The sequence below is a fragment of the Spermophilus citellus genome (assembly GCF_964194105.1).
Source record: "Spermophilus citellus genome assembly, chromosome: 6".
In the NCBI taxonomy this organism is placed as follows: domain Eukaryota; kingdom Metazoa; phylum Chordata; class Mammalia; order Rodentia; family Sciuridae; genus Spermophilus; species Spermophilus citellus.
In genome coordinates this window covers 130,772,988-130,790,020 of record NC_138187.1, presented here as the reverse complement: position 1 = coordinate 130,790,020, position 17,033 = coordinate 130,772,988, and the positions used below count along the sequence as shown (strand labels likewise).

General features: G+C 40.8%; 1 long non-coding RNA gene across 1 annotated transcript; it reads left to right on the top strand.

Annotated features, from left to right (window-relative positions):
* The first annotated feature begins 214 nt into the window (after positions 1-214).
* LOC308651856 lies at positions 215-16,959 on the top strand. Its single transcript, XR_014022678.1, has 4 exons — positions 215-302; positions 442-555; positions 1,821-2,055; positions 15,908-16,959. It is a non-coding gene; the product is annotated as an uncharacterized lncRNA (long non-coding RNA).
* The last annotated feature ends 74 nt before the right edge of the window (positions 16,960-17,033 follow it).

The window sequence follows — 17,033 nt, the reverse complement described above, 5'->3', positions numbered from 1 at the left end:
AAAAAGAAATTCTCCTAGAATTAACTAATTACTATCTTTTTAAGGTATAAAAATGTAATCTTCACCCAGGACTTTAAAACGTTTTAAAAATTAAGGGTTTTCCCGTCGGGACTATGTAGTTAAGCTAGAAATTTCGGGCATCTAGTTAACCCACTAATTCTCGCTATGTTGTGTGTTCCGAGGCGTTGTCCGGGTAGGCTACCTCAGATTCCGGATGAAAGGTTCCGGACAGGTGCTACTTGTAGGAAAGCGGGAAAGGTCGGCCCCTAATGCCAGCGACTTGGAGCTCCGCTAATGTCAAGGCACGCACTTACCCTGTATGTAGAATAGTTATCATGTATCTGACTCATTTTCGTGAAAACTATTTCACCCTTGTAAAGATATGCCATTGATAACATTTGTTAGGCCTTTACCTAAGGTTTTGTTTTACCTTGTACCCAGAGTTGACTTGGACACTGTGAAAGAGAATTGGAGAAATGGACTGAGTTCCCCGGGAGAGGTCCATCAGACAACTGCGGTGACATACACAAAGCAATTAGCGAAGGCCAGCTGATGGTAACTACGCGGGGCGGGGGACGGCTTATGTAAACCATTTCCGACTACGGATGCCGTGGGCTTTTACGAAAAGGAAAGAACCCAGCTCGGTAGCACACTTAGGAGGATCGCAAAGTTCAAAGCCAGCCTCAACAACTTGGCAAAGCCCTGTCTCAAAATTTAAAAAAAAAAAAAAAAAAAAAAAAAGCTAGGGATATAGCTCAGTGGTAAAGTGCTCCGGGTTCAATCCCCAGTTACACCCCACCCACCCCAAAAACAAAAGCGTGGGGAGAAAGGAAAGTTGCTGCAGAAACTCAGGCTTGGTCTCCTATATAGATACAATAGTCCCTGCTCTACCCCTAACTCATTCTATCCCTTGAGCAATATTTTTATCCCCTGTTTCTCAGGAAATCGTAATAATAGTACTTAAAAGTATTATCATGAGGATTAAATGAGTTAACACATGTGAAGCACCTAAAATAGCAAATGCTCAATAAATATTAACTGTTATTTATAAGTCATTTTCCCCTACATTTTGACACTTCCTTGAGACCATTAGGGTAGGTGTTAACCTCATTTAACCAGATACTGTAATTGAGGACCAGAAATATTAGGTAATTTGTGTTCCTTCAAATATCAAAACATTCTCAAAATGCCATCTAAAATATTGCACTACCAACAGTAGTATATAGGATTATTTATGCACACTCTTGCAATCATTCGTTATTAAGTCTCTTAAACTGCGTATTGGATAAATGTAAAAAAAAATGTCATTGTTACCTTTAACAAGAATGTTACATCCTGATGAGGGGGAATGAACAACTTTTCATGTGTATACCTGTTTTGGTTTGGTTTGGTTTTTCCTCTTCAAAGAAAAGTGGCTGGTGTCCTTTGCTATTTTTTGGATGGGCTATTAATCTTGTGAGATTTTAAAGCAAGGGCTAATATAATCAGATTGGTGTGTAAAAAATATAATCCTGCAACTCCCAGCTACTAGGAATGTGGAGGCAGGAGTATCACAAATTGTATGGTAGCCTCTGCAACTTAGCCAGACCCTGTCTCAAAATAATATTAAAACCAAAAAAGGGCTGCGGGTGTAGCTCAGAGGTAGAATGCTTACTCCAAAGAAGTCCATAAATAAATAAAAATGAAAATAAAGCATTTTTTTCTTTTTGCAATATTGAAGATAGAATTCATGGCCTCGTGCATGCTAGGCAGATGCTCTGCTACTGAGCCACATCCCCAACCCTAACATGTTTTTCATTTTTTTTAACCCACTCCACCAGAAAGCTACACCTCCAGCATAAGAAATAAAACACTTAAGGACATTGCCAAATAGGAATTGATTTGAGAGGTGGAAAGTCTTTAGGAGTTTACTGCTGAAGTCACATGGAGATAAGAGGAAGACCTTCTACGATGGAGAACCACCATAGAGGCCGCACGCTGTGGCTGTAATCCCAGCGGCTCAGAAGACTGAGACAGGAGGATCATGAGTTCAAAGCCAGCCTCAGCAACAGCAAGGTACTAAGCAACTCAGTGAGACTCTCTTTCTACATAAAATACAAAATAGGGTTGGGGATGTGGCACAGTGGCCGAGTGACCCTGAGTTCAATCCCCAGTACCCCCCCCCCCCCAGAAAAAAACACAATAGAGGAGAAAAAAAGGCAATCCATTCAAGAGAGATGTAGGAGCCAGGCACAGTGGCCCACTGCAATCCCAGTGACTCTGGAGGATTGCAAGTTCAAGGCCAGCCTGGGCAACTGAGCAACATCCTGTCTCAAAATAAAAAAGGCTGGGGATGTAGCTCAGTGATAAAGCACCCCTGGGCTCAATCCCCAATACTTCAAAAAGAGAGATGGGGCTGGGGATGTGGCTCAAGCGGTAACACGCTCGCCTGGCATGCATGCGGCCGGGTTCGATCCTCAGCACCACATACAAACAAAGATGTTGTGTCCGCCAAAAACTAAAAAATAAATATTAAAAAAAAAACTCTCTCAAAAAGAGAGAGATGTAGGAGGCAGAATTGATTTTTTAAAAGAGACCTCTAATATGTGAAAATTAATAGCAGCTCATGGGTCTGACATGACTCCAATGTCTGTAGTTTGCGTGGCTGCATTTGCAAGGTATAGAATGCAGGAAAGGGAATGCCTTTGGCAAGGCAGATGAAGACTCTAGTTTCACACAGGTCAGGTTTAAAGAGTGAATGAGAAATCCAAGTGACCGTACCGGCTCAGAATTCAAAGACGAGGTCCAGGCTAAAGACGTACTTGGTTTTGTCAATTCTAAGACACACATTTTCTCACATATTAAGAGCACTTGCCTAGCATGTGTGAGGCCCTGAGTTGATCCCCAGCACTACAAAAACAGAGGAAATTAATGATTGCCTGGGAATATTTATATACTTTCAAAGCTAACTCCCAAAGTGTGTGGGGGGGGGGTAAAAACTAGACTAATACCTATGGGAGAAATCAGAGTTGGTGAAGTTTTTGTTTGTTTGTTTTTAATTTTTTTTCTTAATTATAGATGGACACAATACCTTTATTTTATTTGTTCATTTTTATGTGGTGCCAGAGATCAAACCCAGTGCCTCATGCATGCTGGGCAAGTGCTCTACCACTGAGCCACAACCCCAGCCCCTGTTTGTTTTGATGCTGGGAATTGAATCCAGGGCACTTAACCACTCAGTCTCATCTCCAGGTCTTTTTATTTTTTATTTATTTACTTATTTTGAGACAGGGTCTCACTGAGTTGCTTAGGACCTCACTAAGTTCCTGAGGCTGGATTTGAACTTGTGATCCTCCTGCCTTAGCCTCCCAAACTTCTGGGAAAACAGGCATGTGCCACCACATCCACTGGAGATGGATTTTTTTTTTTTTTAGAAAGAATTTTAATATTTATTTCTTAGTTTTCGGTGGGCACAACATCTTTGTTTGTAATGTGGTGCTGAGGATCGAACCCGGGCCGCACGCATGCCAGGCAAGCGCGCTACCGCTTGAGCCACATCCCCAGCCCGAGAGATGGAATTTTTTAAAGATAATCCATTAGAGGGGCTGGGGATGCGGCTCAAGCGGTAGCGCGCTCGCCTGGCATGCGTGCGGCCCAGGTTCGATCCTCAGCACCACATACCAACAAAGATGTTGTGTCCGCCGAGAACTAAAAAAATAAATATTATTAAAAAAAAAAAAGATAATCCATTAGAGATACCTGGACCATCTGTGAACCCATCATGCTTTCCCCCACCTCCCCTGACACCAGGGATTGAACCCAGGGAGACTCTACCACTAAGCTACATTTAGCACTTTTTATTTTAAGACAAGGTCTCACTGAATTGCCCAGGCTGGCCTCAAATTTGTGATGCTCCTGACTCAGCCTCCTGAATTGCTGGGATTACAGGTGTATGCCATCAGCAAACCCAAGATTTTTAAGAAATTTCTGGGATATGGAAAGTGATTGAGACTATGTTGCAAACATTTAGAACCTTTATGTAGTCACATTTATCAGTGGTTTTCTTTGTTAGAGGTCACTAGCTCAGCTGTCTGGGAAAGAGATAAGTGAGGGAAGTAAAGGAACAAGCTACTCTAAGAGGATAATGGTATGATGCAGAGAAAAAGAGCCCCTGCTAAGGGAAAGCAAGAGACACATTTTCAAGGGTTCCCAGCTCTTCTTTTAGAGGAAACTTGGTGAGGAGTGGGTATGAGAAGATATGTGAGAATGATATCAGTCTGTTAATCTCAAGAAGGTTTATGGCAGTCTTGTCATTTTGGGGAATCTTAGGTTGACATGGTCGCCAATATCTGATCAATAGATAATGCTGGAAAGCCCTCTACGTTACAGGTGTTTCAAAATATCATATCTCCCTTTGCTTAATCTATTTATTGGTGGGTGAACTGACAGTGCACAAGGAGATATACAGATTTCCCAGAAATGTAGGAGTGACAGGCTTAGGAGAGACACTGGCTTGGGCAGTGACAGGCCTGGAAAAGTATGCAGAACTTTAAAATTATATTTCTTTCTCTGGAGGCTAGGGCAGGAGGATCACAACTTTGAGGTCAGTCTCAGCAACTTAGCAAGACCTTGTATCAAAACAAAAAGGCCTAGGGATGTAACTCAGTAGGAGAGCACCCCTGAGTTCCAACACCAATACCAAAAAATTTTTTTTTAAATTTCTTTTGCCCTTCCTTTATGTTTCCTTTCTATCTATTTTTTATTTCTTATATTCTACCACAATTCTTTTGTTTTGAGAGAGAGAGAGAGAGAGAGAATTTTTAATATTTATTTTTTAGTTTTCAGTGGACACAACATCTTTATTTTTATGTGGTGCTGAGGATTGAACCCAGTGCACCACGCATGCCAGGCGAGCACGCTACCACTTGAGCCACATCCCCAGCTCCATTCTACCACAATTCTTGGTGACCTCCATACCCAAGTAATTTTATCCAGTGCCTTGGTCTTGTGGTCTTTGCCCTCTCCCTTCCAGTCAACTTTTTCCTTCACTCCAGCCTCTCCCAGGATCATATGCTTGTCAGTATCAATAACTGTACCATCTTTGAAATCTCAGTTTCAAACATTCCCATCCTCCAACCCCCACATCTTATTCTTGTGGTTCACTTACTGTGGACTCACAGTCAAGAAGTCTGCAGTCCCATCAAGATCACTACAACCTCAAGTCTAATTTTGCTCTCTGCCAGTCCTCTCATGTTCTCTCTGCTCATCTTACCCAGCTAATAGATTCTGTGGTCCTTCAGTATAATTCTTCCCTTGCACACACCTTACCTACCTATTCTTTCTCCTTTCACTACTCCTCATGAGCTGCAGTCAAGGGGCTGGGGTCAGGTTGGTAGCACAGTAGTGGAAGGTATACTTAGTATGCACAAGGCCCTGTGTTTGGCCCCCAGCACACACATACAAAAAAAAAAGTTGTGGTAAAAACATAACATAGGAATAGGGTGTGGTAGCGCACACCTGTAATCCTAGCAAGTTTGAGGTTGAGGCAGGAGGATCATAAGTTTGAGACTAGCCTCAGCCACTTGGCAATGCCCTAAGCAACTTAAAAAGACCCTATCTCAAAATAAAAAATAAAAAGGGCTGTGGATGTATGTGACTTAGTGGCAAAACACCCCTGGGTTCAATTACCATTAAAGAAACAAAAACAAAACATGTGACATAAAATTTACCATTTAGGAGGCTGAGGCAGGAGGATTGCAAATTCAAAGCCAGCCTCAGCAAAAGCAAGGTGCTAAGCAGCTCAATGAGACCCTGTCTCTAAATTAAAAACAACACAAAATAGGGCTGGGGATATGGCTCAGTGGTCAAGTGCCAGAGTTCAATCTCCAGTATCCAAAAAAAAAAAAAAAAAACCAAAAAACAAAAAATTACCATTTAAAGTGTACAGTTCAGTAGTGTTAAGCATAGTCATACTGTTGTGCGACAGAGCCTTTTCATATTTAAAACTGACATAACACATCCAAAAGCTGCTCACTTTTTCTTCTCCCATCGCCCTTATTAGCAGCAATAGTGATGGGTTTTATCTCCACTTTGGCTGGACCACAGTGCCCACATACATGGGTAAACATTTTTCTGGGTGATTCAGTGAGAGTGTTTTGGATAAGATTAACATTTAAACCAGTGGCCTTTGAGTGAAGCAGACTGCCTTTCATAATGTGGGTGAGCATCCAGTTGAAGGCCTGAATGGAACAAAAGACTGATCCTACCTCCAAAGCCCCAAGCAAGAGGAGAACTGGGCAGCAGACAGTCTTACAATCTGAAGGCTTGAACTGCATGCAGCATGGGCTCTTCCCCAGGTCTCCAACCTGCTGGCCCCCCTGAAGACTGAAGACTTGACAATTCCCATAATCATGTGAGTCATTATCAACTCAACCCAAAGTGTCTCTCTCTTTACACACACACACACACACACACACACACACACACGGTTTAATTTCTCTGAAGAATACTAATATACCACCTTTCTATTTTATGTTTCTTTGAATTTGACTTTTTCCAATACCTCACATCAAGGGGATAATACAATACAGTATTTTGTGTCTGGCTGTTTCACTTAAATCATGTCTTTAAGGTTCATCCATGTTGCAGTATGCATCAGAATCTGTTTCCTTTATAAGGCTCAGTAGATTCCTTGAATATTGCCACAACAACACACATATTTGTATACCACAAATATATATATTTATTTTGCTACTGTATCAGGTTCCTGGAAGGAAAAAAGATGGCATATGCAAAAGGAGGAACTGATGAAGGAAGCTATTTAAGATATAAGCAAGCCAGGTGTGATGGAGCATGTCTATAGTCCCAGTAACTCAGAAGACTAAGGCAGGAGAAACACAAGTTCAAGGACAGCCTCAGAAACTTAGACACTGTCTCAAAAGGAAAAAAAAAAGTTGGGTGTTGGGTATGTAGCTCAGTGGTAGGAAGTCTTGCCTAACATGGAAGAGGCCCGGATTTACTCTTCAGTTAAATAAATAAATAAGCAGGATATGGGAAATTTAACAAGCATCATAGGACTAACAGCACGGGCAAGCTGTCACTCCTAGGCCTGATAGGGTGCAGGGAAGAGTGGTTACTAGAATGGGTACTGTGAGATCCGCAGCTGCAGGAAGGAGGACAGGAAGGCAGGCATTATCAACACTGCCTGGCTGGGAGTGAGCTAGATGAAAATTCCCCAGCCCTCTCTTCTGCCACCTTCCATATCCCCAAGAGGTCCAAAAGAAACCACTGGAAGCCTCAAGAAAAAAGACCACAGAGGCCAGCAGGCTGAGGCAGGAGCTGGGTGAGAAAGTGGAAGAGTGAACTCAGGGGGCATTAAAAGTCCCTGTCATGTGTCAGACACTGAACAAAACTTCTGTTCAGTGCACTTGCCCTCTTCTGCTTGTAGTCTTAAAGGGGAAAGTGGACTTTGATCAGTGAATCATGAGAAAGCGAAAGGCCTACTGTAGAAATGCTGGACACCTCCCACCCCATTCCTTAAATCCAAGGCTCCTCTCTTCCCACAGGTCCCTCTCCACAAGGACTCCCAGTTATAACTAGGCAGTCTCCTCTCACATACTGCTGAGAAACTCAGAAGGACTGTGCTCTTGCTGGTGTGTGACACTGAAGCCAGAATTAGACAGGCAGTCAGTGTAGATAGGTAAATCGAGTCAGGTCAGATCAAGGAGGCCAATTTTGAGAGTCTGGGAAGTTGGAGACTGTCCCCTGAGGGATTGAAATGTTCATTTCTTTAGAGTTTATCAAGAACCTGCCCCTGGGGCTGGGGATGTGGCTCAAGCGGTAGGGCGCCCAGGTTCGATCCTCAGCAGCACCACATACCAACAAAAGATGTTGTGTCCGCCGAGAACTAAAAAATAAATATTAAAAATTCTCTCTCTCTCTCTCTCTCTCTCTCTCTCTCTCTCTCTCTCTCTCTCTCTCTCTCCTCTCTCACTCTCTCTTTTTTTAAAAAAAAAAAAAGAACCTGCCCCTGCTCCAACCTGTAGCCAAGGTAACCTGTCCCAGAAATTTCCCCTCCCTACAGGGATCTATAAGGTTGTTAATGTGTCCTTGTCTTCTCCACCCTGCCCTTCCCCCCTTCAGCCCACCTGTTTCCCACCTTTTGGCCATCCCACTGAGCATTCCTGGGCCTAGTCACCTTCTCTGGAAGGAGAAAGATAAGGGGGAAAGGCAGGAGAACAAAGGAAGCCTAGGACATATAAAAGGACAGAAAATCTCACTTCTTGGGATATCATGATACCAGCTATGGTCCCCTTCTCCCTCGTGGGAGAAGTCTGTGTTACCCCTTTTTAAATAAACCCTGCTTCATATGCTTGCCTCGGCGTGCTTCTCTAATGTTAAAATTTCAACATGTGGGGAAGCAGGGCTCATCACTGGTAACCAGCGGTATCATATTTGGAGGTCCCACCAAGGTTTACACCGAGGTAAGCTCCTCTCCATGCACCCCACATCTGTTTGAGGTGCATCTTTCTGTCTCTCTCATTTTGGAGGATGATGGGCACCTGTCAGCTATTTAAATGCAGTTAGTGCAGCCATCAGGTGAGAGGTTTCCTGGCCTGGGTAGCTCTCAATCACCTGTTCAATACAGAGCAGGCATGTTAGTTCTGCTGAAGCCGCTTCCTACTCTTCTGTCCAAGCCTGGAGAGCAATTGGCGTGAGTACACAGTGTCCCTAGTCCCAATCTGCCTTGGTTAAGTGGAGGTGGATGAAGGAGTATGGAATAACTGCGGAATTTCTGGTCTGGGCTACACTCAGGCCAAAATCCTAAGGTTCCTTCTCTCGAATCCCCTCCCGACTGCCTTAAGGGGTATCTAAGGTGATTGGTAGATGAATAGCACTGAGGGAAAGCCCCAATTATATTTGCCTCGTGAGGGCCACGCAACACTCCCCACCCCCACATCCAATCCCTCCTGGATGCTCCTTTCCTTCACCAATCAAAAACACTAGTAATTCTTCAGCTTGTAGGACTGAAAGAAAGACATGGATTATTAGTAAGAAAACATCCAGGTTCCCTTTGTTGGCATAGTTAGCCTTCACAAGCCAGTTTAAAAATCTCCCATTACTGTTCCTATGCTCAGATGTACTTCAAAGTATTTTTTTTTAAATTGCTACAAGAGGGAGGCACTCTATTTTAACCAACTCCTTCCATAAATTCCTCCAGAAGGGCTGGGATGTGGCTCAAGCGGTAGCACGCTCGCCTTGCATGCGTGCAGCCCGGGTTCGATCCTCAGCACCACATACAAACAAAGATGTTGTGTCCGCCGAAAACTAAAATAAATAAATATTTTTTAAAAAAATTCCTCCAATACATCAGTCACTAGAAAGGCAATTTGTAAATCAATGGAAATGTAACTGATGTGACACAGCAATCTGTATACGGGGTAAAAATGGGAGTTCATAACCCACTTGAATCAATCTGTGAAATATGGTATAATAAGAACTATGTAATGTTTTGAACAACCAACAATAAAATAATTAAAAAAAAAATTTTCCAATAACAAAAAAAAAAAAATTCCTCCAGAAAATGGTGTTTGTTAAGCACTTAACAAACAATAGATGTTCCCCTTACACTCTGGAGATTCCTTTAGTTTGTAGGACAACAGGCACAAAAGGTTAAGATGTATACAATTATCCTCTTTTTTCATGGTTTTTTTTAATAATCAGGAGTTATAGTGGCACGGAGGAAAGCTGTAGCCCTTAAGTCTGAATCCTCTCAGGGTCTCTGGCACAGGGCAAACTGGGATCTAGCACTTTGTCAAAGGAAGCCAGAAATAACTTTGGCAAAGCCAGGTGATGAGAGATGGGTTTTCTGACTGTAATGAAGCTCAAGTTTAGGGAGACGTCCCTAAAATTTCTATCATTCAGGTGGGAGCTTCTCTCAAGTCAGTTTGTAGATTGACCACTAGTCTACATACTGGGAAATTACAAATGATCAGGAAAGTGCTTCATTTTCAAGTGTTGTCAGGCCTAACCTCAATGTCTACCAGAAGAGAAGGCCTTAAGGAATCACCTACTGAGGAAGAGAAATCAAGAGGACCTACCCCCCTTAAAACAAATAAGAACAAATTCTGGGAAATTTTTGGAGGGTCTAAATACATATATTGGGATGTTTCAAAACTTACACCAGGTGTTTGACCTCACCTGGAAAGATATTAAAGATATTATATTATTACTTAGCCAAACTTTAGCCTCCAATAAGGAGGAGGCCACCATCCTAAAGCAAGTAGCTAAAGAATTTGGGGATGGACCTACATCTTGCCCATGCCCCAGCATCACAAACTAGAAACAAACCTAATTATTCATCTAGAGCACAGGCAATTCCCAGAAACATCCTGACTGGGACCCAAATGATGAACAGGATGCTAGGAAGATGACATATTTCCAAAAGGCTTCCTTGAAGCCCTCAGGAAGATCAGGCAAAAGCCCATTAACTATTCCAAGGTCTCTGAGATTACTCTGGGCCCCCAGGAAAGCCCTACCATTTTCATGGAGAAACTTAGGGAGACAATAAAAACACACCACCCTAAATCCTGAATCCACAAAGGGCCACTTACTTTTAAAGGATAAATTTACAAAAAAAAAAAAAAAAAAAAAAAGTTTACTCCTCCTCTGAGTTATTAACAGGTTTTGGAAGCCTTTAAGACATTAAAATGGGACCTTATTTTGAGCCTCTGTTCTCAACTATGGAGCAAAATTAAACCTGTTTGTCATTGAGGCTCTAGGAATGGTCATACAAAATAATGGACCTGCTCAGTAAGGAGCTTAATATCATAGCTTTGTTCTCAAAATTAATAGAAAATAATTTTCACCATACAAACTTGTCCAAATACCAACTAGGAAAAAAAATTGTTCAATTTAAATTGGGTAAATAGATGAAAATAAAGATGTCTCCAAAATTAAATTTACAAGTCTCTCTAGGTGGTCAAAAAAACTAATAAAATGTGATGTCTATAAACTGTCTAATATCCCTTGGTTCTAAAACTTTTCTTCAACAAGGAAGAAATGGCTAATACTGTTCAGTACACTTGTCTGATATTTTGGTAAAATAAGTAAAGTAGATTTGACATGGGATTACTCATAAATATTTTTGTTAGACATCTAATTAATTTACAAGGTTAAAACACTAAATGTTAAATATATCATCAAGTACTCATAACACCTGAATTCCATTGGGTAACATTGATGTTTTCATAAATTGATAAATGAAGAAAAATGGATTTAAAGTTGCTTTGTCATCACTGAAAAAGGTTACTAAAAATTTAAAGTCCCAACAGGTATAATTCTATGTACTTAAACATTGTGTTTTCATAAAATGGTAAACAGATGTGATTCTATATACAAAGGTTTATAGAAGATTTCTGTATATAAAGGCCCAAAAGTAAAAAAAAAAAAAAAGGCCCAAAAGTTTCAACTGTTTCAATTAAGAGTACTGTAAATAAAATAAAGTATTTTTATTAAAATGAATAATTTGCCTAAATTCAGAAATTTACAAGGATTGTTTCAAAATGTGAACAGAAAAGGAGGTTCACAGATGGAAAGGAGGAATTAGAAGGTTCTAGGTATGAAAAACATTTAATAGAAGGGAAAAAAAGTGTTTCTGGATAAGAAAGTCTTTATATGATGAAGTGAATAAGAGGGTTTAAGTAAATGATAAAGAAGGTCTGTGTAAGTTGGTTTTATATATATAGGTGAAACAATCAAAGCTATTTTAAGGTTTTATCCCTAAGGTCAAATGTTAATACTCATAGAAACCAAAGTTTGATCTATATGTTAAAAAAACAAAAATTTCTTAAAACATTAGTTTACCCATAACATTGTTTATTAAGCTTTGTTTCTTTTCTTTTTTTTTAGAGCAAGTAATCTTAAAGAAACTAAATAACTGGTTAAAACAACAACTGTTATTTTAGAGCATTATACTGTTACTTAAAAGCTAAACTTGACTAATATAAAAACATCAATATAATCATGGTGCTATTACTCTGCTTTGTATATGAAATGTGTTCATATCTTCCAGGTATACAAGTCTTTAAGGTAGAAATTTTAAAAGAGCATTCTATCAAGCTGGTGTTCTCCAAAATAAAGTTGTATAGTAATTTTAGGCTTACAAGAACAACATTGGAGATTTATTTATACCATTTAATGGTCTGGGAAGGGAATGAAGAGATTATATTTAAACTTTATATCATATATACATGGCAAAATATCAGGATAAACTAACAAAAGAATAGAGAGTAAAATATTTTGGGGGGATTGAACCAAGGGGCACTCTACCACTGACCTAGATCCTTAGCCTATTATTATTAGGGAATTGAACCCAGAGACACTTTACCATTGGGGATTGAACCCAGAGACTTCACCACTGAGCTACATCCCCAGTCCTTTTTATTTTTTATTTTGAGACAGGGTCTCACTAATTGTGGAGGCTAAACTCAAACTTGTGATCCTCCTACCTCAGCCTCCTAAGTCATTGGGATTACAGGCATGTGTACCATACTAGAGAAAGTACAATTTACAAACAAACACATAGAAGGGATGAATTGACAAATAAATTATTTCAAAATAAGACCCCACCCCCACCCCACCACCCAAAAAATCAAGTAAGACAACTGAAAAGCACAAAACTCACCATTTGTTTGTTTGTTTGTGTTGAGGATTGAACCCAGGGTCTTGTGCATGCAAGGCAAGCACTCTACCAACTGAGCTATATCCCCAGCCCAAAACTCATCATTTAAAACTCACATGTTTCCAGATTGAATTCTAAAGACTTAACTATTCATGTTTTAGGAGAGATATAATTAAAAAGTTTGTAAAATGAAAACAGAAAAGCTGAAAGTAAAATGATATAAATAATAAAATAATGACATCATTATCAGACAAAATAGATTTTTTTGGGGGGGGTAGTACTGGGGATTGAACCCAGGGGTGCTCTACGCTGAGCTACATCCCCAGCCCATTTTTAATTTTGAGGCAGGCTCTCACTAAGTTGCTTAAGACCTTACTAAGTTGTGATCTTGAACTTGTGATTCTCCTGCCTTAGCCTCCCTAGCTGTTAGGATTACATGTGTGCACCACCATGCCTGATTTTTATTTTTTAAGACAGAGTCTAGCTGCTCTAGGTCCCAAGCTGAAACGTGGAGTTTTTTTGGTACTAGGGATTGAACCCAGGGGCACTTTAGCACTGAGCAACATGCCCATCCCGTTTTTTTTTTTTTTTGTTTTGTTTTGTTTTTTAATATTTATTTTTTAGTTTTTGGTGGACACAACATCTTTGTATGTGGTGCTGACGATCGAACCCAGGCCACACGCATGCCAGGCGAGTGCGCTACCACTTGAGCCACATCCCCAGCCCCAATGCCCATCCTTTTTTATGTTTTATTTTGAGACAGGGTCTTGCTAAATTCTTGGGGTTGGCCTAAGCTATCGAGGTTGGCCTCAAACTTGTTGCTGGGATTACAGGCGTATGCCACTGTGCCCAGCAAACAGAGTCTTCTTACGATGAAAAATCTTGAGAGATTTAGCAGTGCTTCCCATAGATCAAGTTGGGACTTCTCCATGTAAATGCAGGCACCAATCAGTCAATCCTCTTTTATGATCTTGTCCCACAGTCATGCCAGAAGAGTAAATGGATATGGAGCTGCCCAAGAAGTGATCTGTAATGCCATCTGTCACCAGGGCCTGTCCTGAATCTAGGTCCCTTTTCTAACTGTCTTTGATTAACTTTCAGGAATGATATCTCCACTAAATGCAGTTTTTAGCAAGCAGGCAAACCTAGATGTCTGTCCCCGGCTCTTGCCACCACCATGGAATTTGAAGGGGATAAATCTTTTCCAATTTTGAACTAATACAGGTTTAGAAATGGGCCTGGGACCTATGCAGGGCCAGTTGGGAAAACCCTCCACACCATGTCCTATGAGGGAGTAAGGTGTTCATCACAGGCATAAGGAGGCCTTGGCCATAGCCTGCAGAGCTGCCCTACTTCCTGCTCAATTCAGTGAGCCTGATCTCCGTTTCCTATTGATCTTGTGAACTCCTAATAGCTTTCCAATAAATATTTCCTTTCTCCTAAATCAGCCAGACTTCATTTTCTTAAATTATAAGAGAAAGAGATGAGTCCCATAATTTGTCACCAATTGCCAGACATTAATATTGCCTATAACTTTTTCATACAACCAATAATGATGCAATAAACACCCTTTTATAGATTTGCACATTTCTGCAAACATTTTTACAGATAGGGACCACCTAGAAAGCATTCTGGGACAAAGGATACAGTATACATTTAAACTGTTTATAGGTACTGCCACTTCTGCTGCTCTGGCAGCTTCCCAACATAGGGAAGTGCTCATCCCTACACCACCATGAACAGAGATTTTTAAGTATGTATATTTTAGTAAATTAATAGATGGAAATAGCTTTTTCATTTTCTTATGCATTTACCCAATTGCTTGCAAGATGAAGATCTTTTCAAATAATTACTAGTGATCTATATTTAGATGACTTTTTTCTTACTGATTTCTTCATATACTAAGTATGTAAACCTTGTATTTGCTATTTACTGCAATTATCCTCTTAAGGTTGGTTTAGGTGTCTTGGATTGTACATAACTTTTAACATTTTGATCATTTTTTTCTTTATGATTTCTGGGTTTTCCATCACATTCAAAGAAGTTCTCTGTTCTATAAACAAACATATTTTCATAATTTTTTTTCTTTCTCTTTCTCGTACCAGGGATTGAATGATGGGCACTAACTAAATCCCCAGCTCTTTTTATTTTTTTCTTTTAGAGACATAAACTCGCTAAATTGCCCTGGCAATTCTGCCTCAGCCTCCTGAGTGGCTAGGATTACAGGTGTGTGCCACCGCACCAACTGAGCTTTTTTAAAATTTATTCTGAATATTTTTTAGATGTAAGTGGACATCTTCATTTTATTTTAGTGTGGTGCTGAGGATCGAACCCAGCACCTCACAGATGCTAGGCGAGTGCTCTACCATGAGCCACAGCTCCTATTTGTTTGTTCTGATGAGGATTTGAGTCTATTTTTTCTCAGATGGTGCTACAGTTTGAATGTATGACTCTTGTATATGTTGCAACTTAAAACTCAAGGTGATGGTAATTAGGGGACTTTGGGAGGTGCCCTATTTTGGATCTTGGACATCCTCCAAAGGTCCATGTGGTAAAGGCCTGGTTCCTAGTGTAGTGATTTTGGGAGGGGGTGGAAGCTTTAAAAGATGGAGCTAGTGGGATATCCCAAAATCACTAAGGCATGCCCTAGAGTGGGCCAGTGGGACCTTGGCTGCTTCCTTCTTTCTCTCTTTGCTCCCTAGCCATTAGGTAAATGATTTTGCTCTACAACATACTCCCATCATGATACACTGCCTCACCAACAACAGGGCCAGCAGATTGTACACTTAAAAATCTCTAAAACTGTGGGCCAGAATAAACCTTTCTTCTTCATAAGTTAATACTTTCTGATATTTGTTATAACAACAGAAACCTAACACTAGAAGTGATTAGGCCATGAGGACTCTGTCCTCATGAATGGGATCAATGAGGCTTTAGAGAGCTGCCTGGTCTTTACATCTCTTCCACCATGTAAAGACATGTTCATCCCTTTTTGCCCTCGGTGCTTCCATAGTGCTTCTACAGCATTAGTCTCCTCTAAAGGATACAGCAACAAGGCACCTTCTTAGAAGCAAAGCAGCCCTTTCCAGACCCAAATTTGCTAATGTCCTGACCCTGTACTTCCCAGCCTCCAGTACTGTCAGAAATAAGTGTGTATCATTTAAAATCACCCAGTTTGTGGTATTTGTTACAGGAACAGACAGGTTGATAGCTAGTTTTATTGAATAGTCTATTTTTTTCCCACAGACTTGAAGTGCTTCCTTCAGAGTGTATTAAGGAAGAAGCTATCCCTAGAAGAATCCTAGGGGGCCTCAATCAGCATGTGACCACTTGTGATAAGTACACTGTTTCAAAAGGAGGCTATTCAATTAGTGCCTCATGGAGTTCTGCTAAAGGTAGAAATTTTGAAGAATTTAATAATAATCAAAAATTTGGTAGCCTCTCCCCTCTGAGCCTCACTCAAACATAGGACCAGGAAGGCCACCCAAGTTGCCCTACTTCAAGGAATATGCCTGCTTAAAAGAGCATATTAAATCTAAAAATGTGTACACCACATGTTATTTTTTCCAATGTAGCAATGGGAAGGGGGGAGGTTAAGGGAGCTCAATCACATTGAACTTTATATGAGAATACAGAGTATGTGCATAAAAGGTAGGGTATGACTGGCTGAGAAGGGTGGCTGGAGTTAGTGAGGTTTCACCAGCAGAAGAGGCTTACCAGCATTGTGTGACCACTGCTGTGTAGGCTAGACTGGGGACCAACCAGATGTTCACTTTGAACTTTTCTCTTAAGTAGAAACTCACTAACTCTTTAAGATGTGCTGCCATCTCCTGGCCAACCTTGTGCTGCAGTCAAATCACAAGCAGTTTTAGCAAACAGTGACTCAGCCACATGTTCAATATGATACAGTCACCCCAAACAAACCAAAACAAATACACCCATGGGAGAAGACACACACTATTTGATGACCTTCCGTAGGGACTAGACAGTGCTGCTTCAGGTGGAGGCCCACACTGGCACCTTCAGGCACTGCTGAACAAGCAAACCTGAACAGTGGGGTGGGCCTATATGAACTCAAAGTATTCCAAATGCAGAAAAACTGGTACATAGATTATAGCCCCCAATTAGCTCACAGTTAATAAGGAATAACTAGACTCATGTATAAACTCTGAATGCTGCAAGTTCGTGCTGAAAATTGGAGTAAAGGGGGTCACCTCAGGATAGGGTCTGAAAAATACACTGCTAGTAGTAGTAATGCAAAATATTCAGTTACCAAGAGTAATGACCATTACGGAATAAGGCCCCTGCTGGAGGAGTGGCGTGTGGCATCAGTCTCCCCTAAGGCAAAGGGCAAGACTTACCGCAGGTAACA